The 24871-nt window shown below is 49.2% G+C and overlaps 1 protein-coding gene across 5 annotated transcripts in view; it reads right to left on the bottom strand.

Moving 5' to 3' along the window:
* The window catches only part of KIAA0513 (KIAA0513 ortholog), a 55883-nt gene extending 36426 nt beyond the window's left edge, over nt 1–19457 (bottom strand). For 2 of the 5 annotated variants that reach the window (XM_070500341.1, XM_070500342.1), the window contains exon 1: nt 19295–19443. The gene's annotated coding sequence lies outside the window, so the exon portion shown is untranslated. Of the gene's footprint in view, nt 1–19294 lie in introns of all 5 variants that reach the window. The other 3 variants (XM_070500340.1, XM_070500343.1, XM_070500344.1) reach the window with 3 other exon arrangements.
* Nucleotides 19458–24871: the final 5414 nt, after the last annotated feature.

Raw genomic sequence — 24871 nt, 5'->3', positions numbered from 1 at the left:
ATCAGTGACAACATGTGTAGGTGCACATTCAGTGATAACCCGTATTAACAGCCCACTCATTCAGAAAGTCCTTTAGCAAAGCAAGAGTTATTCCTGCAATAAAGGCTTTGCTCTATTTGAGGGAGTGAGTGAAAAAGAGAGAGTGAGCGAGATCTACTTTGAGAGTTGAACTTCTTCATCAAGCTCGGATCAGATTCTGCAGCATGAGGCTATACACACGGGTGACGGCCTGGACACAAACACTCGATATCCCACATTGCAGACTCTTTAGTCTCAGAGAAATCTTTCTCCACTTCTCCAGGTGTATTTTCCTAATATTCCCGGGGGAGAGGAATAAAGGTCACTGGCTTACAGTCAAACCATTCACTTCAACTGGCAGCCCGAGCCGGTGCTGAGGGACTCCCTTCTCACTCCGCAAGGGCAGATACGTAAAGATGGGAATAAGGAAATTCCAAGGGAGAGGGTTCCATGAGTTCTTTATGTGACCCCACACATCAGGTATTTCTGTTAATATCTATCTAATCCTTCAACCTTGACTTTCCTCTTTCCCCATACAAACCACAATTTTCCTGCACATCCTGACTTCCTCATTTCTTCGCTTAATCCAGATTTCTTTGTTGAATGCCTCTAAAACACGTCTTCTGGTTTCCTTACAGTTCTGAGCAAGATGGAGTGCACACACCCCGCCCTGTCTCCCCCACTGAATGTGGCTATAAACCCTGGACGGCGCAAACAGAGCAGCTGTTTGAGGTCTCTGAAACGTAAACAGCAGCAGGCAGATGAGGGAAGATGACCAGAATTTGAAGCACCAGCAAACTGGTGGTGAGTTTGCCATCTCCCCATTCCAGGAGCCACAGCCTGGACTGGATACAACCCGGTACCCAGAAGCGAGCATCTGTGTAGACAGCAGAGCTCCAGGAGAAGCCAGCGAGTCCTGGCTTGTGGAGCAGGAAAGGAGTCACCTAGTTCTTAGAGATACTGGGCCAAAGCCCAAGTTTTTTCCTTTTTTCATGCCTTTGTTGTCTCAGCTCTCTCAGGCCCCAACCCCCCGGCAATCCCACAGCAGCCCTCACAGCAGCAGCAGAGGGGTCCACAGATGCCTAAAACTGAGGGAGGGAAACTTCCCTTCCAGTTGGAGGAGCTGTGGTCCGAAAAGGGTGAAAAACCCACTGGATTTCTCTCTCTCAGTCCTCCTCTTGCTTAGTCAGGGATGTGAGCTAAGTCACAGGAAGAGTGTAACAGAGCAGGAGAAACAAAGCCCCCGTCTTCCAGCTGAAGGATCAAAGAGATGCGGCCTTAGGAACCAGAAAGGATCAGGAACATTGCAGAGAGGGAGGAGCTCAGGAAAACAACCCCATAAAGCTGGCTATGAGTTCCTGGGCTCAGCCCTGAGCTGAGTATATGTAGATCTAACTCTAAACAGCATACCATAGGCTTTGAAGTTCAGGACAGACCACCGGTCACGTCCCACACTGGCTGCGGAATGGCACACTTGGGCAGCTCTGAAGAGCAATGCAAAGGTTCTGATGCTGAAACCCACAGAAGGCTGGCAGGGACTTAGAATCTGAACTCAGATTGGTTGAGTCTCATAACATAATATTCAAGATCAATCCAACAAAATCCAGCAAAATATTCAAGATCAACCCAAAATTACCCAACGCACAAAGAACCAGGAAAATCCTAATCAATAAAAGATAATCAATAGACGGCAGTGCCAAGATGACACAGCTTTTGGAATTAGCTAAGACTTCAAAGCAGTTATAAAAAATACTCCAAGAAGTAACGGAGAACATTCTTGAAATGAAGGGAAAGATGGAAAGTCATGACAAAGAAACAGAAGATAGAAAGAAGAGTCAAATGGATATTTTAGAACTGAAAAATAAAATAACTGAAATTTTAAAATCCACTGCATAGGCTCAATAGTAGAATGAATACGACAGAGGAAAGGGTCAGTGAACATGAAGACAGATCAATAAAAAGGATCTACTCTGAACAAAAGAGAGAAAAAAGGTTTTTAAAAAATGAACAGAGCCTTAGGGATCTGTGGGACGATACTAAAGGATCTAACATCTGTGTCATTAGAGTCCCAGAAGGAGAGAAAGAAGGCAGTGCAAAAAATTGGAAGAAATAATGACTGAAACTCCCCAAAGTGGTGAAGGACATAAACCCATAGATTTGAGAAGTCAGTGAATACAAAAAAGGATGAATCCAAAGAAATCCACACACACCACAGTGAAACTGCTGAAAACTAAACACAAAGAACAAATCTTGAAAATGACCAGAGAAAAATGAGGCATCGCTCACAGGGGAAGAAGGAGTCAAGTGACTGTAGATTTCTCAACAAACACTGTGGCAGCCAGGAGGAAGTGAAATAACACTTTTAAGTGTGAAAGAAAAGACCTGCTAGTCTAGAATTCCATATCCAGCAAAAAAAATCCTTCAGAAATGAAGGTGAAGGGAAAATAGCCTCAAGAGAATTTGCTACCAAAAGACCACCCGATAAGAAGTTATAAAGAAACTTCTTTAGACAGAAGGGAAATAATTCCAGGAGGAAAACATGGAATGTCAGGAGGGAAGGAAATACAAAAGAAAAGGAAAAAAATCTGGGTAAACATAATAGATTATTCTCCTCCTCTTGAGTCCTTTAAAATATGTTTGACAGTTGAAGCAAAAACCACAACATTGGCTGATGAGATTTTCAACATAAATAGATATAATACCCATGAACTACAGCTTAAAGGAGAGAGAATAAAGGGACTTCTACAATGACAAGGTTTCCACTTTCCACTTGAAGTGGTAAATTACTGATTCTAAGCAGACTGTGAAAAGTTGAAGTGTGCACATTGTAATCGCTAGAGCAAATACTAAAAAACACAACAAAAACAAGCACAAACTACATAAAGTAAAGAACTTAATAAATTAAAATGGAATGCTGAAACATTCAAATAATCCTGAAGAATACAGGAAAAGGGACACAGAGGAAAGAAAAATAGAGGGAACAAACAGAAAACAAAAAAAATAGAATGACAGACCTAAATCCAAATATATTAATAATTATATTAGATGTAAATTATGTAAACACACCAATAAAATGACAGAGATCATCTGAATGGATAAAAAGACATGACCTAACTATAAGTTGTCCACAAAAAACTCACTTGAAATATAGTCATATAGTTAGATTAACAATAAAGGATAGAGAAAGGACGTACCATGCGACACAAATCAAAAGAAAGCTGGAGAGGCTATATTAATATCAGATAAGGCATACATCAGAGCTAAGAAGATTACAAGGGATAAAAAGGAACATCACATAATGACAAAAGTGCCAACTCTTCAAGAAAATATAAGAATCCTAAATATGCAGGTACTTAACAAGAGAGTTTCAAAGTACATGAAGCAAAAACTGAAAGAAGAAAGAGAGAAATCCACAGTTATAGTTGGAGACTTTAAGACTCCTGTCTTGTAATCCAGAGAGCTAACAGACAAAGTCAGCAAGGATGGGGAAGAGAATCAGCACCGTCTACCAACTGGATCTCACTGACATTTACGGAACATTCCCCCCAACAACAGCAGAGTAAACATACTTCTCAAGTGCACCAAGACAGTCCACAGCATCGGTCGTAAAACAAACCTTAGAAACTCTAAAACAATTGAAGTCACATAAAGAATGTTCTCTGACCATAATGGCGTTAGACCAGAAATCAATAACAGGAGCATAACAGGAAAATCTCCAAACATTCGGAAATCAAACAACACACTTCCACGTCATCCGTTGGTCAAAAAGGAAGTCTCAAGGAAGATCAGAAAACATAGTGACCTGAAGGAAAATGAAAATACAACATATTAAAACCAGTGAGATGCAGCTACACCAGTGCTTAGAGAGAGTTACAGCATGAAATGCTTACACCAGAAAAGAAGAAAGGTCTCAAACCAATAATTTAAGCTTCCACCTTAGAAACTAGAAGAAGGAATCAATGAAACAAGGGAGAAGACACAAATAAGCGATGTCAGGAATGTAAGACGGGTTATCAGTAGACATCCTGCAGACGTTAAAAGGACGATCAGAGCAAACTAGAGACAGCTCTATGCACACAAAGCCAACCACTGAGATGAAATGGAACAATTCCTTGAAAATCACAAATTACCTAAAGTCACCCGAGGTGAAATGGACGACCTAAATAGTCCTATAACTATTAAAGAAATTAAATTGATAGTATAAAACCTTCCAAAAAGGAAATCTCCAGACCCAGATGGTATCACTGGCAAATTCTACCAAACATTTAAAATAGAAACAATACCAATTCTACACAATCTCTTCCTGAAAATTCACAGGAGGTGACATTTTCCAATTCATCTTATGAAGCAAGTATTACTCTGTCCCAAATCAGAAAAAGACAGTAGGAGAAAACGACACGCCCGTATCTTCCACAAATATGGATGCAAAGATTTTAATATTATAAAATCAAAGACAGCAGTATAGAAAAAGAATAATACACCATGGGTGGAGTTGATCTTGGGAATGTGATGCAAAAATGAAACAATGTAATCCATTGTACTGACAGTCTAAAGAAAAACCATATGATCACATCAACTGACAACGACAACAAAAAGCATTTGACAAATTCAATCCCCATTCACGATAAAAGCTCTCAGACACTAGGAACAGGGGGAACTTCCTCAACCTGATAAAAAGCATCCATATACACTCCGCGTCTAACGTCAGATTTAATGGTGAAAGACGGAAGGCTTTCCCTATGAGACCGGGAACAAGGCAAGGACATCCACCCTCATCTCTCCTGTTCAGCTCAGTGGTGGAAGTCCTACTTAGAGCAATGAGGCAAGAGGAAGATATTAAAAGGCGTCAGAAAAAATATTGGAGAGGAGAAAATAAACCTGTCTCTATTCACAGATGACGTATTGTCTGAGGGTACAATCCTAAGGAATCTTTTAAAAAAAATCTCTAGAACTAACAGGTGACTTTAGCAAGGCTGCAAGATACAAAGTTAACACAAAATCATGTTTCTATGAACTAGCAAGGAACATCTGGAAAACGAAGTAAAAAACTCAACAGCATTTACAATAACTTGAAGAAGTGACTACTCGGGCATCAATCTCACAGAACATGTACAGTATTTGTATGCTGACGACTCCAAAACAGCGATGAAAGAAACCAAAGGAGACTTAGTAAGGAGAGACATACCGCATCCGAGGAGCGGAAGACCCAACACAGTAAGACGCCGATTCTCCCGGATTCATCTACAGACATCATGCAAGTCCGATCCCCGTGGGACTTTCTCATAGATATAAACAAGCGTACTCTAAAACTTATACAGGACGACAAAGAAACTACAACAGCTAAACTGATTTTGAAAGAGAAGAATAGAGTTGGAGGAATCGTACTTTCTGATTTTAAGACTTACGATAATAGCTGTGGGCATCAAGACAGGGTGACACAGGAGGGTGGGAGACACACAGATCAATGAAACAGAACAGAGTCCAGAAATAGCCCTGCACAAGTACGGCCAATGGATTTTTGACAAAGATCCAAAAGCAGTTCAATGGGGCAATGACAGTCATTTCAACAACAAATGGTGCTGAAACAACTGGACATCCATGGGCAGATAGTGAAAAGGAACCCTGACCTAAACCCCACGCCTTATACAAAAATTAACTCAAATGGATCACATACCAACGATACAATATAAAACTATAAAACTTTTAGAACAAAGCACGGCAAAAAGTTCTTAGATGTGACAATGAAAACACTACTCCTAAAAGAAAAAGTTGATATCCTGAGGGTCCCGCCCCACATCCTTCAGGGCAGAGATCTACAGACATTTGGAGTTTTTCTGCCTGGGAGATTGGGGCAGTTTTTTATAAAGTTAAATATACATACCTACCACGCAACCCAGCAATCCCACTCTAGGTCTGTATTCAAGAGAAATGAAAACTTGAGTCCACACAAAAATCCATACGCAAATGTTTCCAGCAACTATATTCATAATCATGAAAAACTGAAAACCACCCAAATGTCCCTCAACAGGTGAATGGATAAAGGAACTGACCCATACCCACACCACAGCCTACCGCCCACAAGAAAATCCTGCTGCACCTGACACCTCGCCTGAACCTCAAATGCACTGTGCCGAGAAAGAACCTTTCTCAAAAGTTCCATTTGTAAGAAAGAACCTTTCTCAAAAGTTCCATTTGTAAGACGTTCTCCAAGAGAGGGAGCTGAGTGGTTGCTGGGAGTGAGGGAAGGGGGAGGGTGGCCACAAGGGAGAGCCCAGGGGACATTTAGGGGATGATGGAGAAAATGTTTTGTTTCCTAATTGAACGTGGCAGTGGTTACATGAATTTATACATGTTTTAAAATTCACAGAAATGTGCTCCCAAAAAAGGTCCATTTTACTGTATGTTAATTAAAAAAAAAAAAGAGGTGGAATCAGCCAGCCAAGTGCCCAGAAGACAGAGGGCTAAGTAAGTGGTAGTTCCCTTTTCTTACAAAAAGCGGGGCCCTGGAGACCCCAGACTCCTCGCCGTGGCTGACGTTCACCCACCATCCAGCCTAGGGTGCGTCCTGGACTTCCCGGAGCGGCCGCTACCTGTGACCACACTCCTCCCAGGTGTTCATCAGGAGCCACACACCCTTCCTGACAAGCAGGTTCTCACCTGGGTCCCTGGAGGATGCGAGGCCACCAGACCAGTCATCTCAACCTGTCACCAGCTGACCTTAAAGGATGGCCCCCGCCTACAGATGGGCCATCCCTCTCCGGCAGTTTACTCGCCAATAGCTACCTTCTTGCACAAGAATTCTTTCTCTTGTGTATAAGGAAAATAAAAAACAATCAAGGATCCAGGAGACGGAGAGCAGCTAGAAATGATGAAGGGCCTCTGCTGGGTAACTCTCCAACTCTTGTCAGACAGGGTGGAGCACCAGAAATGCGGGGAGGAGGTGGAGGTTGAGGGGAGCCGTGATACCAGAGTCCCCACTTTTTCTGTGGTTTTTCATCCCTTGTCTAAACGGAGGAAGGGGTCGTGTCTGTGGAAGGTACTCCGGATCGAGTCAGTTCTGTTGTTTAACTGAACAGGGAGGATGCTGCTAGGAAAATAGCCTCACGTAATAGGTGTAACTCCATGGGGAAGAAAGACACACGGCAGGAAAGATTGAATGAGAGAAAAACTCACAGAAATGACTCCTACCAGGTTCTCCCCGTAAAGTGCAAACAGCCAGAGGCCAAAGCAAGTCAAAGTTAAAAGCGACTCCCTGCGTCTGAGAAGCTGGGACGCGGGAATGTCGAGGACATGGGCCTGGCTCACTTCCCAAGGCCATGAGGGGACTACCCACCACCTGCCAGCTTGGCCTTCCAACCCCTCCTTAGGGGATGCCCATCAGGAGACAGCCAGGGCCTGAGACGAGGACAGCAGGCCAAGCGAGGTGTCAGGAGCAAGGTTGGCCCCTCAGAGAAGCTCCACAAAGGCCTGTGAGCTGACCGCTGGTCTGAGAGGGTGGCAATGGTCAAGGCAGCCTGCACAGGCCAGAGCGCAGGCCCACACACGCAGGGCAGAACTCGGTCACCTTATCTGAGGAGATGACGACTTCGGACCCTTGACTCCTGGAAGTGGAACCCGATTTCAGGCACTCCCTCTGTTATGGCCACAAAACAAGCTCCTGGGGCCTCTGCTTCAGTATCAAATACAAGGACTCGCTCTCCCCAAAGACCAGCACTCCCTTGCCTCAAGCCAGCCTGGCCAGCTCTGAGACAGCCGCGTGGCAGCCCGTCCTCCCCTCCAGCCACTCCTTCACACCACAGAAACGCCCCTGACTGTCACAGACCATGTCGACGGCTAGGGCCGGAAACTTCCTTTTTGTAAGAGAAGCATCACCTTTCGGGGGAGGAAGGGAGAGACTGTTCCCAGAGCTGCTGGGAAAGTCGGGGTCCCCTGCTCTGCACCACAAGAAAGTAAATGCCCTCGAAGCTCCCACTTCAGGGTCACAAGGGGGGCCTGGTGTCTGCGTCACCGCCCTGAAAGCTTGTGACCTGCCCTGGATGACACAGGACACCATCTCCCCTTCCTGGGGGCCCACAGCCCTGCTGTGCACTCTGGGCAGGGGGTTCCCCTCCTTCCTGCAAACCCACACTGGAGCCAGCTTCTTCACTATTGACCGGATGAAGGCACCGAGCTGCCGAGAACTCAGTGAATGACTACGAGGGAAAACACAAGCCTTCCATAATGAGGGCCTCCTTTCTGAGCCATTGTGGCTTTTAGGAAACAGAGATGGGGAAACTCACACACATTTCTAAAGGCATGAAGGTTTGTGCAAGGCACTTCAGGCAATTAGATGTCGCCTCAGTCGGCTCAGGGCGGAACAACCCAAGCAAAGGAGTGAATGGAGAATGGCTAGGAGTCCCACAGAGCAGCGCTCCGGCCTGGAGGTCACGCGGCTGTGGAGGGGTGGTCACGCTCTCCTTGCTTGCACAGCCTGACCCAAACCTCTGCCAGCCGTGGGCTCCCTGCCAGGACCGCGAAGGAGGCAGGGCACCCTGCTTCCAGGCCGCCACCGCCTCCACGGTGCTGTGCTTGCCTTTTCCTGGAGCGATGGGCCCTAGTTTCCCCACGGCTGACCCTTTGTTGAGCGAATGTGACGGTCTTCCTGAAATCTCGTTCCAGACTCTCGGCTTTAACCTCAGAGATCAAATCGGCTTTTTGGACTCAGAATCCCTCAAAACATGACACGGAGGAAAGCGTCATCTCACCGAGCGCCTCTGACCAGAGCGTACCTGCCAGATTATTCCAACGATCAGAGAGAGGGGGAGAGAGACAGTGGAGACAGAGAGGGAGACAGGGAGACACACAACACACACAGACACAGCCTTACTGCTGGAATTAATGGCAGGGTGTTATCGATTCTACAAACCGTCCTAAGACGTGAAATGAGAGGTCTTTTTAAAACATTTTAAAGATTTTTATATGACCCATTATAGAAACTATATCCAATCACATTTTTCTAAAATTTTTCTCTCCTTACCAACTCCTATTTGAACAAAAAGATGCCATTTTCAGACATCTCAAAACACTCCTGCTCCTGGCCCTCAGTACTCACGTGGGATGTTCTGCCCCCCAGCCACGCCCCCCGCTGTGGTTCCTGGCACTCTCCGCTCTCGAGGTCAAGGCCACTGCCTCCTCCTGTCGCTTTGCTGGATGACAATAGGGTCAGAAAGCCAAGCCAGTGCGGGCTGTCCTTTTCCATAATGCTCACTACTACTGTTATTTAATACTTTCTAATAATTAAATGGTAATTACAACGAACATTCACTGTAGGCTCACAACACACCGGGCACCGAGCTGTGTTCTACACTGATAGCCTGATTTAATTACCCCTGACACACGAGCTGCATCTATTATCTCCATCTTACGGGTGAAGACACTTTAAGGCTTAGAAAGCGTAAATGGCTGTCTAAAGCCGCAGAGCTAAAATGGAAGAGTCTAGATAAACCCAAGTGGAGTCTGACTCCACAGCCTTGCTGTAATGCAGACAGGTAATTGTTTGCTAATTTGGGGTGTGGATAAGGACTCTGAACAGCTGTGGAAGTCTGGTGTGGGCTAACACCCCTCCCCAAGGTCTAGGGGAGAAGACAATCCATAGGTCTCCCGGTTGGAAGCGGTGCAGGCAATGTCTGACCCAGCAAGATGACAGTTAACCTAGAGCTCTTAACAGGATTCTCTAATTCCCATTTCAGGAGAGACTGGTAAACAAGGAGGGCTGAGCATCTTCCACCCACAGATGCTGGGTTACTCAGTGCCTCCAGGAAACAACGCAATGATTTAAAAATAATCACACAGGACATGTCTGCAAAGGAGTGGGAACAAAATGGCAACACACTAAATGATGCTACTTTGTTTGACTGAAATAAAATCCCAAGATGTTAGGGTTAGATGAGACTGGAGATTTCTGGAAGACGGTGGGGAGGTGGCAGACACACAAGGAAGGGACCAGGGAGGATGGTTCATGGGAAAGGCACAGACTCGCAGAAGTGGTTTTAAGATGGAAAATTGAGAGCCAGAGCAGTGAAGGGACAGGGTGGCGTCATGGCAGCAAAGCGGCAGTGGTTCACACGAGCTGCGTCTAGAACCCACGCTCTCTGCCCACAATGTCACCAACCGGGAAAACCGGAACCAGGGAAAACACAGGGCCACTCTTGGCCCAGAGGGTTTATCGTCGCTCTGCTCAGAGGCAAGTCCCCGACCTTCACCACCCGCAGGACAAGAAGCAGAGCTGCCGCTTCTCTGACGGAGGCGGTCCCAGTGTGGACGGGTAGAAGGCACTATTTTGTAGAGTTCATGTCATTTGTTTGACAAACACTATTAAGCCCCCACGGTGTACCAGAACAGTGACAAGTCCTGAAGACAGAGATGAATAGGCCTGCCTTTCCCAGACGTGATCCAGGGAGAGACAGACATAAGCAAAGGAGGACAGCAACGTGCCAAGTGCTATCATGCCAGGATGCAGCAGCTAATGGGAGCCCAGAAGGAGGACACCTTGAAGACCACATTCTCTGGGTAGAACCTGGTAGGAGCCTGCGGTCAGACGAGCAAAGACACTCCAGAGCAAAGAGCACAGAGCGGCGGCGTGAGGTTGCAGAGACCCCACACAGCTGGCTCAGACTTGCTCAGACCCAGCCGGAGAGCTGGGAAGGAGAAAAACATCGTGAAGCCTGGCACAACCTCGGTTTCTATTGGCAAGTACTCCCTCAAACCTTAACATTGAAACCTAGATAATCAATCACTTTTCTACCCATAATAACATGGGAGCCGGGTTCTGTTGTTTTGGGGGGCCTTAAGAGACATAATTCTGCACTCCAATCCTGCTTTGGAGCATAAATATGTGTGTTTTGAAAGTGTCGCTGGCAGATGTTTACTCGCATGTAAGTGAAAAGAAATAGGCTTCTGCCGTCGCTTTGCTTTGCCGGTACCTAAATAGCTTTCAAGGGCTGCTTAAAGTGTATTGATCCGCGGTTCTCAAGGCCCAGGCTGCTCCAGATGTCTTCCCTGCAGAATTCTAATTCATGCTTTAAAAGCGGAGTCGATTTTCTTTCATCTCAGATGCTCTAGCTGGAGGCAGCTCGCGCTCGGTCTATCCTTTTAGGAAGAGAAACGATATGTAGGGGAGGGTTTAACCCGAGAGAGAGAGAGAGAGAGAGAGAGAGAGAGAGAGAGAGAAGGGAATGAGAAGACGGGGCCTGCATGGAGCCTGTCAAGTTTCCGGAGAGTAATAACCCTCCTGATGTTGCCAGAGGCGATTCAGAAATGAGACAACGTGGAGCCACGCGGATCCACGGCCAGGCTTCCCCACGGCGGTGCCATCGACGTTCGGGCCCGAAGGTTCTTTCTGGTGAAGGCTGTCCTGCGTGCACTGTATGTTTAGCAGCAGTCCTGGCCTCCAGCCACCGGAGGCCAGAAGCACCCGCAGCCGTGACAACCACAAACGTCCCTAGACGCTGCCCCCAGTTGAAAGTCCCTGATCTGTATGAACTCCAAGCAGCAACAACACCGAAGAATCTCATCCGGTTAACTGCTTCTGATCGAAAACCCTTCTCTCTCTGGCATCACTGTACCCCAAAAGTGAGTCCCATCGAGAGTGATCACAACAGACCTCTGACAATACATACGTTCCTCCATGAGACGGTTTACATCGTTGGGCACAGGGAACCTTGTGCGTCAAGATGCTCTGATGAAAACAGGCTCCGAACGGCACTGACCACCGAGTCCCTCTAGAACCTAAGAGGGCAGTTGTGGGTGGGAATGAACCTGGCCCGCTGGAGCAACAGCCAGGCAGGGGGGCTCAGCAGGGGAGGCGGAGGGAGGGAGGGAAGGAGCTGAGGCTGGCGGGAGGCAGGGGCTTGGAGGCCGAGTTAGGGAGCTGGAATTTCCCCCCGGGGGCCATGGGAGAGCACGGGAGGGTCTGCAGGATCTGACTGACACTTCGCAAAGATGCTGCACCGTCGCGGCTGCGTGGCAAGAGGACTGGCACGCGGGAAAGGACAGAAGCAGGACCACCAAGCAGGAGGCGTCCGCCTCATGGGACCCCTTGGCTTTTGGCCACTCCTGTCGCCTGGCGGGGTTATTTAGAAGAGGTCAGGAGATGAAGTCAGAGACGCTACTTCCTTCCCACAGGACAGATGAGTCTCGTTAATTCTACTCGCATTGAAATTTCAATTACGTGGAATCTTCCTTTCCTCCACAACAGCAGATAAATGAAGCCCTATTTCATTATCCAAATCGAGCCTCGGGATCCTAAGAATGACGGGGCGCAGACCCGCTCTCCTGTCTCCTTTGCCGCATCACACAAATTAAGTTCAAAAACTGGGAGAGGGGGTGGCTCAGGTTTGTCACGGGTTTGATCTCATTTGATTCTTTCGCTTCATTCTTGATATTTACTACTAACTCACAATTTGGTTTTCTCCTCTCACGAGGCTTTCTCCCCTTTTAGGGGGCCCTATTTTTGTATCTTAGCTTCCTGGCTTCACCCCCAAACCCCTAATTCAAGGATGTCAGCTGAACAGCAGCCCTCCAAGCTCATTTACTCTGGCATTTTCCCTTTGTTCTGCTGTTTCTAATTCTCATTTTTCCCCCAGCTCGTCGGTCACTTTGCCACGGGTGAGTCATCTGCTCTGAGTCATGCCTGGCTGAGACGGAAAGGCCAGGAGGATGCCTCCAAACACACCTGGCTTACGAAAGGACATCACCAGGGACACGGTCGGTGCCCAGGCACACGCTTTCCTAAGTAGACTAAAAATTAAAAGAAAAAAATCCCCTTTACTCTCTCTCTCTCTTTTTCCTCGAAATTTCCCATTTCTCTCAGAATTTGTTGGAGATGATTCCTATGGGGAATGGGTCTTGGTCACCCACTTTGGACTTTCAGAGGCAGGAGAACATTTCTGGAAGGAGCCCAGAAAAACCCTGAGGACAAAATCAGGTTTTTCTTACATAAGGTTCTTCCTCGAATGTATGTGCTACACGGACTGTCACACACGGGCCACCATCGGACGGCTCCTCCTCTGAGAGCTATGAAGATACTGTTTACACAGGGACCACCAAACTGTACCTAAAACAAGGAAAGATGAGAACCGTCCCAGACCAGAGGAGACTGGGGAGCTGTGACAACTAAACGCACCGTGGTCCCGGAACTGGGTCCTGGGACAGAAGGAGGAGCTGCCTGGATCCGCGGGCCAGCTCTGCCCCTACGACGGGAGGCAAACCACTCTGCCTCTCCAGGCCTCAGCCTTCTCATCTGTGAAACAGGTACGGCAGTGGTGGCTAGCCGTGGTGTTCTCGTGAGGGTTAAAGTGACAACCCACAGAGCACCTGGCACATTGCTGGGCATGGCAGAGGAAACCCGATAAACAGGAGCTACAACAACTTTGCCCCCTCAGGGAGAAGGCATAAACTGCACCCCGCTTCTTCCTCGAGTGTGCCGTCCTTGCCTCCTTGTCAGGGCCAACCCTGAAGTTTAAGGAGCTTGACTCTGAAAACCACCCCATACATAAAAGCTCTTTCCCCACCCTCTTGCCTCAAAGCCCCTAAGTTTACCATTATAGATTCATTTCTTCTAAGCACTTCCCTTCCAAATGTAAAACTGCTGGCAGAGGTGTGTCATCAGCTCTTGACACACGGGAACAGACCAGCCTATGGGGTCCCCATAGAAAGGGGTCCTGAAAAGGCAAGAGGAAGAAGGGAAAGTGGGGACGCAAGCTCAGCCCTCAGGGTGTGTGGGGGTGACGCTCGGGGACCTTCAAGGACATTGGGTGTCTGGAAGGAGATGCTGGTGGTGACGGTGCCACTGGAGGGGAGAGTGGGAAGCCGGAGGGGGACAGAGAAGGGAGCAACAGAAACTACTTTTCACTAGACGTCGTTCCGTGCCCTTTGAGTTTGGTAGCGTCTGCATCATGACCTAGGCAAAATGAATTAAATTAAATAAAGGAGGGGGGATACTGGTCTCTGAGGGCGAAGGTGCAAGTTACTTCAGACACTCTGCTGGCAGCCTGCCCTGCTCTCACCCTCTCCACCCCGCCCCCTCCCCCCAACGAGAAAAGCTGCCCCATGAGCTCCTGGACGGCTCATTCTGGGAACAGCAGCAATACTTTTTCAGGGTCAAAATTTGAGACACCAAAACCTTACACAAAAGCACTTCAGAACCGCTGGAGAAGCTCACCAAGGGAAAACGCAGCTTCCCCTAGTGTCGTGACCTCCCGTGAAAGCCGCTGTGTGAGGACTAACGCCGAGCGTCACGTGCAGCTGCACCATTTGTTTCACCGTTGGACGTCAATGAGCCACTCCTCCTCCACAAGGACCAGGTGAAGCAAAATGCTGAGGAAGGAAATAATCCCTCCAGGGCCCTGCAGAGGCATCGGAGAAACCCCGCATCCTGCCCTGGACTTGAGCTACTAGTAAGACCCGTCCACCACCAGGCGGTAGGGGCGGGGGGAGGCCGTGGACTTGGCATTCAGAGCCAGGAAAATCATCCGGTCCGCACAACCTTGGGCCAATCACTCGATTGCTGGGACCCTCACCCTTCTCACCTGTGACACATATAGATCACCACTTACCTTGCCAGTTGTGGAAGCTTTATACACAAATATCCAAATCCATGTCATTACCCCTAAAAATAACCCAGCACCTCCTGCTAGATTTTCTCTGTAAAATGTCCCCGGATCTTGAAGTTGGAAGGTGTAATGCATGGACTTGTGTTCCCCTAAAAAGACACCTTGAAGTCCTAACCCCAGGAACCGTGAATGTGACCTCATTTGGAAATGGGGTCTTTGCAGATGTAATTAGTGAAATTCACATAAAGTCATAATGGCACAGGGTGGGCCTTAAATCCAGTCTGACTGGTGTCCTGATAAGAAGACAAGGAACAGAGAGAGAGTACACAGAGGGAAGATAATGTGAAGACACGCACACAGGGAGAAGGAGGCCATGTGACCACACGGGCAGAGATGGCAGTGAGGCGTCTATGAGCCAAGGAACACCAAGGATGGCTGCAACACCAGAGGCTGGGAGAGGGGCACAGATTCTCCGTCTGAGCCCTCAGGAAGGAACCAACGGTGCCGACCCCTTGATTTTGGACTTCTGGCCTCCAGGACTGTAAGAGGATAAATACCTGTTGTTTTAAGCCCCCGTTTGTGGTCCTTTGTGATGGCAGCCCCAGGACACCCATTCAGAGAGTTACCTGGTTTTACTACCTGTCTAATGCTTGAGTTCTCTTGCCCAGTGGTGAGCTAGCCAGCCTATGTTTGACTGTCTCTAGTAAAAGAAAACTAACTTCGCACCTACCAAGGCAGCAATCTCCACCTGTGAAATGCCACGACTATCGTAATAATCATTCAGTCAACAAATACTTATTGAGCACCAACTATATGCTAGGAACTGTTTGGGGCATGTTGATACAGTGTAAGTAGGGAGCAGACAATAAAACCACTCTCGAATAAGGTCATTTCTGATATTGTCATGAAGAAAATAAATGCTGTAATATGACAGAGTGAGTGGGTTGGGGACCAGGAGGAAATTATTTTGATTGTTAGGGAAGGTCTCACTCAGGATGTGATACTGGAGGGTGACTTGAATGACAGGGAGCCAGCCTTGGGAAAATCTGGCACGAGGAACAGCCAGTGCAAAGGCCCTGAGGCAGAATGAGCCAGATGTGCTCAAGGCACAGAAAGCAAGCAGGACTTTTATTAGTGAGAGAAACAAGCAAGGTCAGTCAGTCCTGACAGCAGACCAAGGCAAGAAGTTTGAATCTGATCCTAAGAGAACTGGGAAGCCACTGGCGAGAGACAGGATTTGACTCACAGTTTTTAAAACATCACTCTGGCCTGATAAAGTTCTTAAAACTGAAGTCTGTCTCAGGATAGCTTTTCTCCTTTGGTTCTCGGGATCTTGGGCTACTGCAGAGCAAGTTTCATAAATGACAGCCCCAGAACCTTCTGGAATCCTGGCTCCCAAGAATCTCCAAGACTCTCAGGCTTACCAGCCCTACTTCATTCACCACTATAGCAATTTCCAATGATTTTTTCTATGTCCTGCATGAAATGTGATGCCCGGGAAAGAACACAATATTCTAAGCATGGAGTAGCCCGGAAGCACCCCTTTCTCATTCCAGATCTATACACCTACTGATCTGCTCCAAGACTGCCCTGGCTTTTCATTCTGTTTTGTACCCCTGACCTGCCCAGACATATCCCAGATATCCCCCTGCTGAGCTCCTTCTTGTGATGTCCCAACCTAGAAAGTGCAACCCAAGCTTGTTATTCCCTGATGAGAACAGCTGTGCCCCGTTTAAAAAAAAAAAAAAGTGCCACCGTAACCCCAACAATACCATGTATAAAAAACTGGATAAAATAAATAAAACCACTGGGTGAGCTCCTCAGGTTTCCCAACCACTGCATTTCTCTTCTGGGTGGAGGACAAGGAAAACTCTTAGGGCAAGTGTCCCCAGCATTGCCTCGTTCTCTTGCATCACACGGCTGAAGACACCGAGATGATTTGGAAACACCGAGCACTTGAGCAAAAGACACTCCTTGCAATCATACTTCCTACTAGATTTCTCAAAGACGTATAAACAAATCTGAATATGACGCAGACTTTCTCAAGCCTCGGGCAGGGGAACTGGTGCAGGTGCGGCCACACAGGCGAGCTGGGCTGCCTGAGTCAGCGGGCAGGCAGTGGGAGAGAAGGATGCTCTGCCAGCAGATGCTGGGGAAGCCCTGGCCTCTCGGATGTGCTGGGTGTATAATCTGCCTGGACCCTTCCCACATCCCATTCCGCATCTGGTGTCAGACGGCTAGGTTAACACTCGGCTCTGCCCCCGGGTAGCTAAGTGAACGTGGTAGCCTCAGTTTACTCATCTGTGACATGAGAATAACGGCACCTATACTCCAAGTTTAAAGATTTTTTATTTTTTCCTTTTTCTCCCCAAAGCCCCCCGGTACATAGTCGTGTATTCTTCGTTGTGGGTTCCTCTAGTTGTGGCATGTGGGACGCTGCCTCAGCGTGGTCTGACGAGCAGTGCCATGTCCGCGCCCAGGATTCGAACCGTCGAAACACTGGGCCGCCTGCAGCGGAGCGCACGAACTTAACCACTCGGCCACGGGGCCAGCCCCTATACTCCAAGTTTATTGTGGAGACCAATGAAGATTTTGCGCGCGAAAGCCCTTTGTAAAGGACTCTGTCATGTAAAAGTGATGGGGTAGTAGTGGCTGTCGGTTGACTTTTCATGACTTTTAAAAAATCTTCACAGGGGCCGGCCCAGTGGCGCAGCGGTTAAGTGCACATGTTCCGCTTCTCGGCAGCCCAGGGTTCAACGGTTCGGATCCCAGGTGCGGACATGGCACCACTTGGGAAAAGCCACGCTGTGGCAGGCATCCCACATATAAAGTAGAGGAAGATGGGCACGGATGTTATTAGCTCAGGGCCAGTCTTCCTCAGCAAAAAGAGGAGGATTGGCAGCAGTTAGTTCAGGGCTAATCTTACTCAAAAAAAAAAAGTCACAGACTGCTTTTGATGTTTCTTTCAACCTGATTATTTTCTTTTTTGGAAGGAAGAGGCAGAGTGAGAGAGAGAGAAACATCTAGCATGACTCATCCACTCTAAACCTGTCCTAGATGATTATCCTGACAGCAGCCCCCTCAGAGCCCACGTGGGGTTAACATCAAGCAATTTGCCTCTAAAGAACCAAAGTCATTGTCATGAAAAGAGAACCGCACCTAATATCTGTGGATATTCTCTACTTTCTGGAATTCGGTAACAAATTTATAAGGTTTGTGATTTACTCACCTCAGTGAGTTGCTTTTCATTGTCTTTAGTTGTTACTTTCTGAAATGATCCCAACCACCTTCACACTGACAGACACACGCCATACAAAAGACAAACACTGCCAAAAACATGCATTCTATTCTAGAACCAAATGAGAGGCTACAGACAATTTGCTGATCACTCAGAGTGCCTATGTGTGAGTCCTCAGCCGTCTTCATTTCTTTAATGGAAAAAGAAAATCTCATGAGTCAACTTTTTCACTGTGAGCTCATCTCAAGAGCCCATCTCCCCGTGCTTCAAATACGTAAGCAGTCCTATTTCTGAACAAAGTGGAAATAAATAAGAGTGACAGCCCAAGGGAGAGACTCTGAACAATGGGATAACATACACTTCCAAAAGGAAACCTGAAAAGACAGGAAGGATCGCGCAAGCGTAACACAATCAAAATCTTTTTTTCTTTGCTGAATTCGTTGTTAAGCATCTTGGCTGCCCTGGTTTAGGTTTGGGGAGCCCGGTGCCTCTAATCAACTGAATCTGAAACATTAGCATTAGGTGACAATGGCCTGGATGGCAGGCTGGCTAAGGCAGCCTGGTCCCTGACAGCTGTCGGCTTGCCTCTAACACTGACTCACCACTGGGACAACCTTCACGTCAGGGCGCCTCACCTGTGCCAGCTCAGAGGTGAGTTCCTGCTCATTCTGCAGGCTGGCACCCTTGCCCAACACTTAACCGGAGTCCGAGGAGCCGGCCAGTGCCCACTGCAAAGTCTTTTCCCTCTTTCCCGGTTTCTTCTCCCAAATTCAATCAACCTGCAACCCAGGGAAGCGCCAACCCGTACAAGAGGAGAATGCGCCCAGCTCCAGGAAGACCATATCCTGCCTTTTCAAAGACTCTGGAAACTGGGCCAGCGCCCCCCGAACCAGCTGTCCTACCTGCGCTCCTGACACCGCGTTTGCACCGCTGTGCCCCCTGCAAACCTCTCAGCCGGCTCGCGGTCGGGGGGACGGGCGCCCCTGGAACGCGCAGGCAGAGTGGAGGGGCGGACACCCCCTCCAGGGAGCCCTTCTTCCCTGCCCCTACACCTCGTCCGTCTGCCACCCAAACTTAAAAGCCAACACACAGGCACGGCTTGGCAGATGTCGTTCCCACCCCGGGCCCAGGCACCCCGTCCCCAGCATGCCCCTCCAGGAGTCCGAGGGTGCCCCCAAGCCTGAGGAACCGGCTCCATCCCAAAGCCACCGGGGGCTGGGGACACCCTGTCCACCCCCGAGCAGGCACTGCACCGGCCCCATTCCGCCGCCGCCCCGCACGCGCGCACCCTGCGGGAGCCCCGCGGCCCGACCCCCACGAGTCCTCGCACGGCCCCGGAGACGCCCGTCCTGTCGCCCCCCGCAGGCGCCCCCCGGACAGCCCCGCGCCGCCCCGCCCGCAGCAGCGAGGCGCGCCCTCCCTCCGCGGGCCGCGGGGCCCCTCTCACCGCGGCGGGCGCCGGCCGGCCGGGCGGGCGGACCGGGAGCGAGCGGGCGCCAGCGGGCTCCGCGCTGCGGCCACTGCGCCGGCTCCAGAGCCGGGCCTCCAGACGCGCCGGCCGCGCGAGCTGTCAGTCAGCCGGCCGGGCCCGCCCCCACGGCCGCGTCTGCGCAGGCGCGAGGCCGGCCCCGGCGGTGTCACGTGACGGGGCGGTGCCGCTGCTTGCATCCCGCGCTCCTGAGGGGCTCGGCTCCAGTCCGGGTAGCGACCCTCACCGGGCGGCCTGGTTTTTTCCCCGGTCACCGGATCCTGGTCCCGGAGACCTCTCGCGGATCGGTGTTACGGAAGGTCTGCGAACCCCGTTTCCAAGGATCAGCTCAAAACTAGGGTGGTCTCCCGGGCCGGGAGAGTTGGGTGGGGCAGGCCATTCTGCCAGCACGTTGGGGGGGGGGGTGCGACTTGGGGATTTTAGTGGTGGGAGGTCAGGGGGAGCCGGGACCTGCGGCCTGGGTCTGGTTGCTTCCCCGCCCTGAGTGTCCCTACTCTAAGACAGGATGCCATTTGTCATTTCCCGCCCGCCTACTCCAGAGTTACGGTGAAGTCAGGACAGTGACGAACAGGCTTTTAAAATAAGCCAGGTGACGAGGCATGGTACAGAAGGGCAAGGTGAGGCCGATTTACCTTCTGAAAGGGGGCATCTTAAAGGCTGATGGGTTCCACTTCGACGACTCCGGAAGTTCTAGCCCAGTCTACATCTTTACAGCAAATACAATAAACACAACTTTGCGGGCCATTGTGTTCCTTCCACATCTCTTCAATTTAAAAAAATGGTCAAACAGAGATGTGTCCCCTATAGAAGCTATTTAGTTGTAGAGGAAGGAAGTATAGAAACAGAAAATGACCTCCCGCCCCTATAATTTGGGGTTATGTCAGTCTTCCTTCCAGCGTCTAGTAAAACAGGGAATCTGATTCTGGCGTGTGGGCTGATAGCTCACAGGAGCCAAAGACGTTTCCACAGCTACACGGCAGAGCTGTAGCGCTCCTTCTAGTGGTTGCTTCTATGAAATAATGAAGCCCTGTCTTTAAATAAATGCGGTGGTATCTGAAATAGGGCTGAACGTCATTTTTAGACAACGGTGGGTTCTTTGAAGTCCAAGGAGTTATGCAGGAGGAACTGGAGTTCTGCCACTTAAAAGATGACGTGAGGATTGATGGTCAAGTTTCTTTCCTGTGCCCCAGGTGTGGAGCTGCCGGTCCCTGGGAAGATGCCCTACTGCACTTCAGACTTGGCTTGGAAAAATTTGGGGGGACATGAAGAAAAAAGCTGGGAGCTGCAGTTCCACAAGAGTTATGGGGCCTTGAGCTCTTGACCGGCTCAGTGTGGCCCTCGTGTGTGAGAAGCTGGATGGGTGGGTGTTTCATGCCTGGTGTGAACTCAGGAAGGGAAGGAGTGTAAGGTAGCCTTCATTCCTGTATATGGACACTACACATAGATGGGCATGCTGTTGGCCCCTGTGGGGCTCTGCCCTGTGTCCAGCAGAATGCAAGCCCGTGTTGCAGACTTTACTGGAACAGTATCTGTGGGCTGGAGGAGGTCCTCTGGTTCAGTGAGTGAACCTGGCACGAGGTGCTGGCTTGTGCAGCCCTGCCCTGACTCTGGTGGTACCAGCTATTCAGGAAAACCGAAAAGTGTGAGTGTATTCAGCGTCAGATTCCATTTGAGGGAAATACCATTTCTCCTCAAGAGATTCATATGGACTCTCTCTCTCTCTCTCTCATACAAGGTCTTCTGACCTTGCCAGAAGGTAGGAGAGAGGCAGATGACATGGCCATTTTTAAAAAAGGGAAGAAAGTAAGTTCTGCAAACCACAGACCAGTGAACTTGACGTTGGGCCTGGGAAATATTCAGACAGGTTATTCACAAAGAATATTTGTGCCCCTGAGAAGAGGAAGCACAAGTGACAAAGACCAAGTCACGCTAGGTTAGCCTGACTTCTGCTGTGATACGTATAGTCTGGCAAACCAAGGAAATAGGGTAGAGACAGTGTGTCTAGACCTGGAAGGCGTATTTGCCAGGACTCTCTCAGTTATAAGTGAAGGAACTCAACGCAAACGGGGCTTTTAGAATATATCGCTCACACAACTGAGAAGTCCTGGGGTTGGCTCGGTAGGATCCAGGGTGCAAATGAGGTCATGAGAATTTGGTCTCTCTCCCATTAGACTGCCTCCCTGAGCTAGCTGCCTTCTCAGATGAGTGCTTTTTATAGGGTGGTCTCCAGCAGCAGCAGCCTTATATTCTCTCAATTTAGCAGCTCCGGTGGAAAAAAGGATTCTTCCTTTCAGTATTTCCAGCAGAAGTCCCAGGATTTGGTCTGAATGGTCAACATCGCTCATGTGTTCATCCCCTTGAACCAAGCTCTGAGGCCAAGTTCTTGGGAAAACTGGATTGGCCACATCTGGACAGGAGTGAGGATCAGCCCCGCCCAGCTACCTGTGTGGAGAGCAAGGGAAGGGTGGGTCCCTACAGGAAACTGAGGTGCTCTTGCCAGAAGGGGGATAGATTTCTGGGCTGCCTGGGAAAGCAACAGATATCCAGGACAAAGCATTTGCTGAGCTATCTCATGATACTATATGAATGGCATGAAGAAAAGGTGGGGAAAATAGTAAATTTATTGGATGGCTGGATCAATATTCAAAAGCACTTTGATTAGAGGATGAATCCCAAAAACAATTATACAAGCTAAAGCCGGTGATGCGACAGCCTCAGATCTGTGTTCTCGTCCACAATGCCTATTTCCCCTCCAGCTTTGTAACATATTGCCACAAACATAGCAGCTTAAAACAACACAAATTTATTGTCTTACAGTTCTGGGGTCAAATCCTAAAATCGAGGTGTCCGCAGGGCTGCCTCCCTTCTGGAGGCTCTGGGGGAGGAATAATTTGCCTTTTGCAGCTTCTGGAGGCCGCCTGCATTCCTTGGCCCGAGGCCCCTTCCTCCATCTTCAAAGGCAAACTCTATCTGGAATGGTTCTCAGCTCTTCTTTGTCCTTCAAGACACTGACATGTGCTAAGAGTACAGGCCAGCAGTTTTGCAGAAGTCTCTGTCTGGACTTTTCTGATTGCGCCCTTAAAGAGCCAGGGGACGCATCTCTGGCAGCAGTGTCGCCGAACTGGTGTGCGTCCTGCTCAACGCGTCGCCTTAGAAGGCACAGACATCCGTTTGTCTCGTTATTGGTGATGCTGTGTTTGACCACTGGTTGAGCTGGTGATATATTTCTCCAAGATAAAGGTGCTGTTTTCCCTTTGTAAGTAATCTGTGGGGAAGATACTTGGAGACTATCTAAATATCCTATTTTCCAATGAACTTTGGCCCAGTGGTTTAGCATCCATTAATGATGTTATGGTGGTTGCAAAATGCTGAGTGTTCTAATTCGATTGCTCCATTAAGATTTATTAATTTCCCTGCGTCTATCCTTGCCCTTCCCCAGTCTGTTCTCCTCAAAGCAGCTGGAGTGACCTTTGAAAACCACAAATGTGATAAAATCCTCTAGTGGCTTCCCACTGACCCTCAGATGTGGCCAGAATCCCTCATCTGTTTGTTAGGAGCCTGCACAACCTGGTCCCCTCTGAGCTCTCCAGGCTGGTCTCAAGCCACTCCCCGCTTGCCTTCCACACACTGGCCCCCATGCTGCTTTCCACCGTAGGGCCTCCCCATTTGCCCCCTTTTGCTTATCAAATACCCACATGTCTTTCACATATCACATCCTCAAGGAAGCCTTCCACACGACCCCTGGACCAGGCCGGATGCCTGGGCATACTCCCTCACCACACAACGTCCTTTTCCTCTATAGGAACACACCAGTTTTAACTGTGCACTTATTTATTTGTTCAGTTAGTCTCTGAGCTCCATAGCAGGCAGGAACTTGGTCTGGTTTGGCTCACTCGTGGGTCTGCAGCACCTAGCACGGTGCCAGGCACAGAGTGGATGATTAACTACTTGTGGAATGAACCAGTGTGAGTTTAAGACAAGATTTGGGGACAGGGGCGAGGAGGACAGGAAGAGGACTGAGTTATTGGAGTGAGAGCACCAATGGGCACGACTTGCTTCCAGGTGACTTGGTGGGTGGGGTCCTGGCAGCAGGAGCAGGGGAGGGAGGTGACAGCGGGCCCTCGGGGCTTGGTGTAGAGCTGCGCTGGGCTGGAGCTTGGCCTCCGCTCCTTGGAGGGGCAGAGTGGTGCAGGATGAAGAGCAGGGCCTTCAGAGCCACACAGACGAGGTCTGCAGGCCAGCTGTGCTCCACTTCCTCTCGGCCATCACTGAACTCTGAGCCTCAGTTTCCTCACTGTACAAAGGGATCAGGGATGTGAGGTTGAAGTGAGTGTACAAGGCAGTATGACAGCAGCAAAGACGAAGAAAGATCTGGGTCTGAATGCTGGCTTTCCCTTCCTGGCTCTGTGACCTTGAGCACACTGCTTAACCTCACTGGGCCCATTTCTTCATCTATGAAAGGACCAAGCATAGCACGTTCATTCATTCATTCATTCTGTGCATATTTATTGAGTGCGACAGGCACTGGGGAGACAATAGTGGAGAAAACCAACAACCTCCTGTCTTTCGCGAGGCTTGCATCCTGGTGAGGGATAGACCAGGGGTATCAAAGTGAAAGATGTAGGGGGTCAGCTGAGTGGTGACAAGGGGTGAAGCTGGGAAGGGGAAGCGAAACGTCACAGGAATGGGAGGGAGGGGGAAATTTTAGAAAGAGCTCTGGGGAGGAAGATGCCTTTTGAGTCAAGTGCTGAAGGGCATGAGAGAGGGAGCTTGGGACATCCAGGGAACAGAGAGTGCCAAGCCCCAAGGCTGACACTCAGGAAGTGCTCCATACATGTCCACCAGCCACAAGCCCTCCCCCCGGGCACAGGCCTGGGCCCCAGCAGGCTCTACCCACAGCCAGAGGTGTGGTGGCCCAATGAAAAGGGGTTCAGAGACACATCACACCACTCTGCGTTCTTTCAACATCCTGGGCCTTGTCCAAACCCATAGGTTGTGGACTTTTAGCCTTCTGGCTTCCCTACTCTGGCTGTTGCATTCAACACCAAACTCAGTGGAAAAAGTAAGAAACAACCCCAATACTCTTCCGGAACAAACCTCTGCTTTTCCACTGTACGACCTTTGGAAGTCTCCCTCTCTTTCTCTCCCACTGTTTACTCTAAGAGAGCACACAGATCATACCTGTTCACAGCTGGGTGAATTTTTACCGAGCGGGCACCCACACAAGCAGCACCCAGATCAAAACATAGAGTCTTACTAGCACCCTAGCACCCTTCAGTGGAAACCAAGGCCCCGCCCTGTCTTCACGCACCAAAGACCGATTTTGCTTGTTTTTGAACCTTTTATTAATAGAATCATATAGTACATACTGTTCTTTTGTGTCTTCTTTTACTCAACGTCATATTTGTGAGACTGACTTCTATTGTGTGTGTGGTCTGTGCTTGCATTCTGTACAGTGTTTCATTGTGTGAATATAGCGCAATTTATTTATTCATTGTGTTGTTCATGGATATTTAGCTTGTTTGCAGTTTGGGG

This window comes from Equus asinus, chromosome 28, assembly GCF_041296235.1.
Source record: "Equus asinus isolate D_3611 breed Donkey chromosome 28, EquAss-T2T_v2, whole genome shotgun sequence".
Taxonomy (NCBI): domain Eukaryota; kingdom Metazoa; phylum Chordata; class Mammalia; order Perissodactyla; family Equidae; genus Equus; species Equus asinus.
This window is presented reverse-complemented; position numbering and strand designations above follow the sequence as displayed.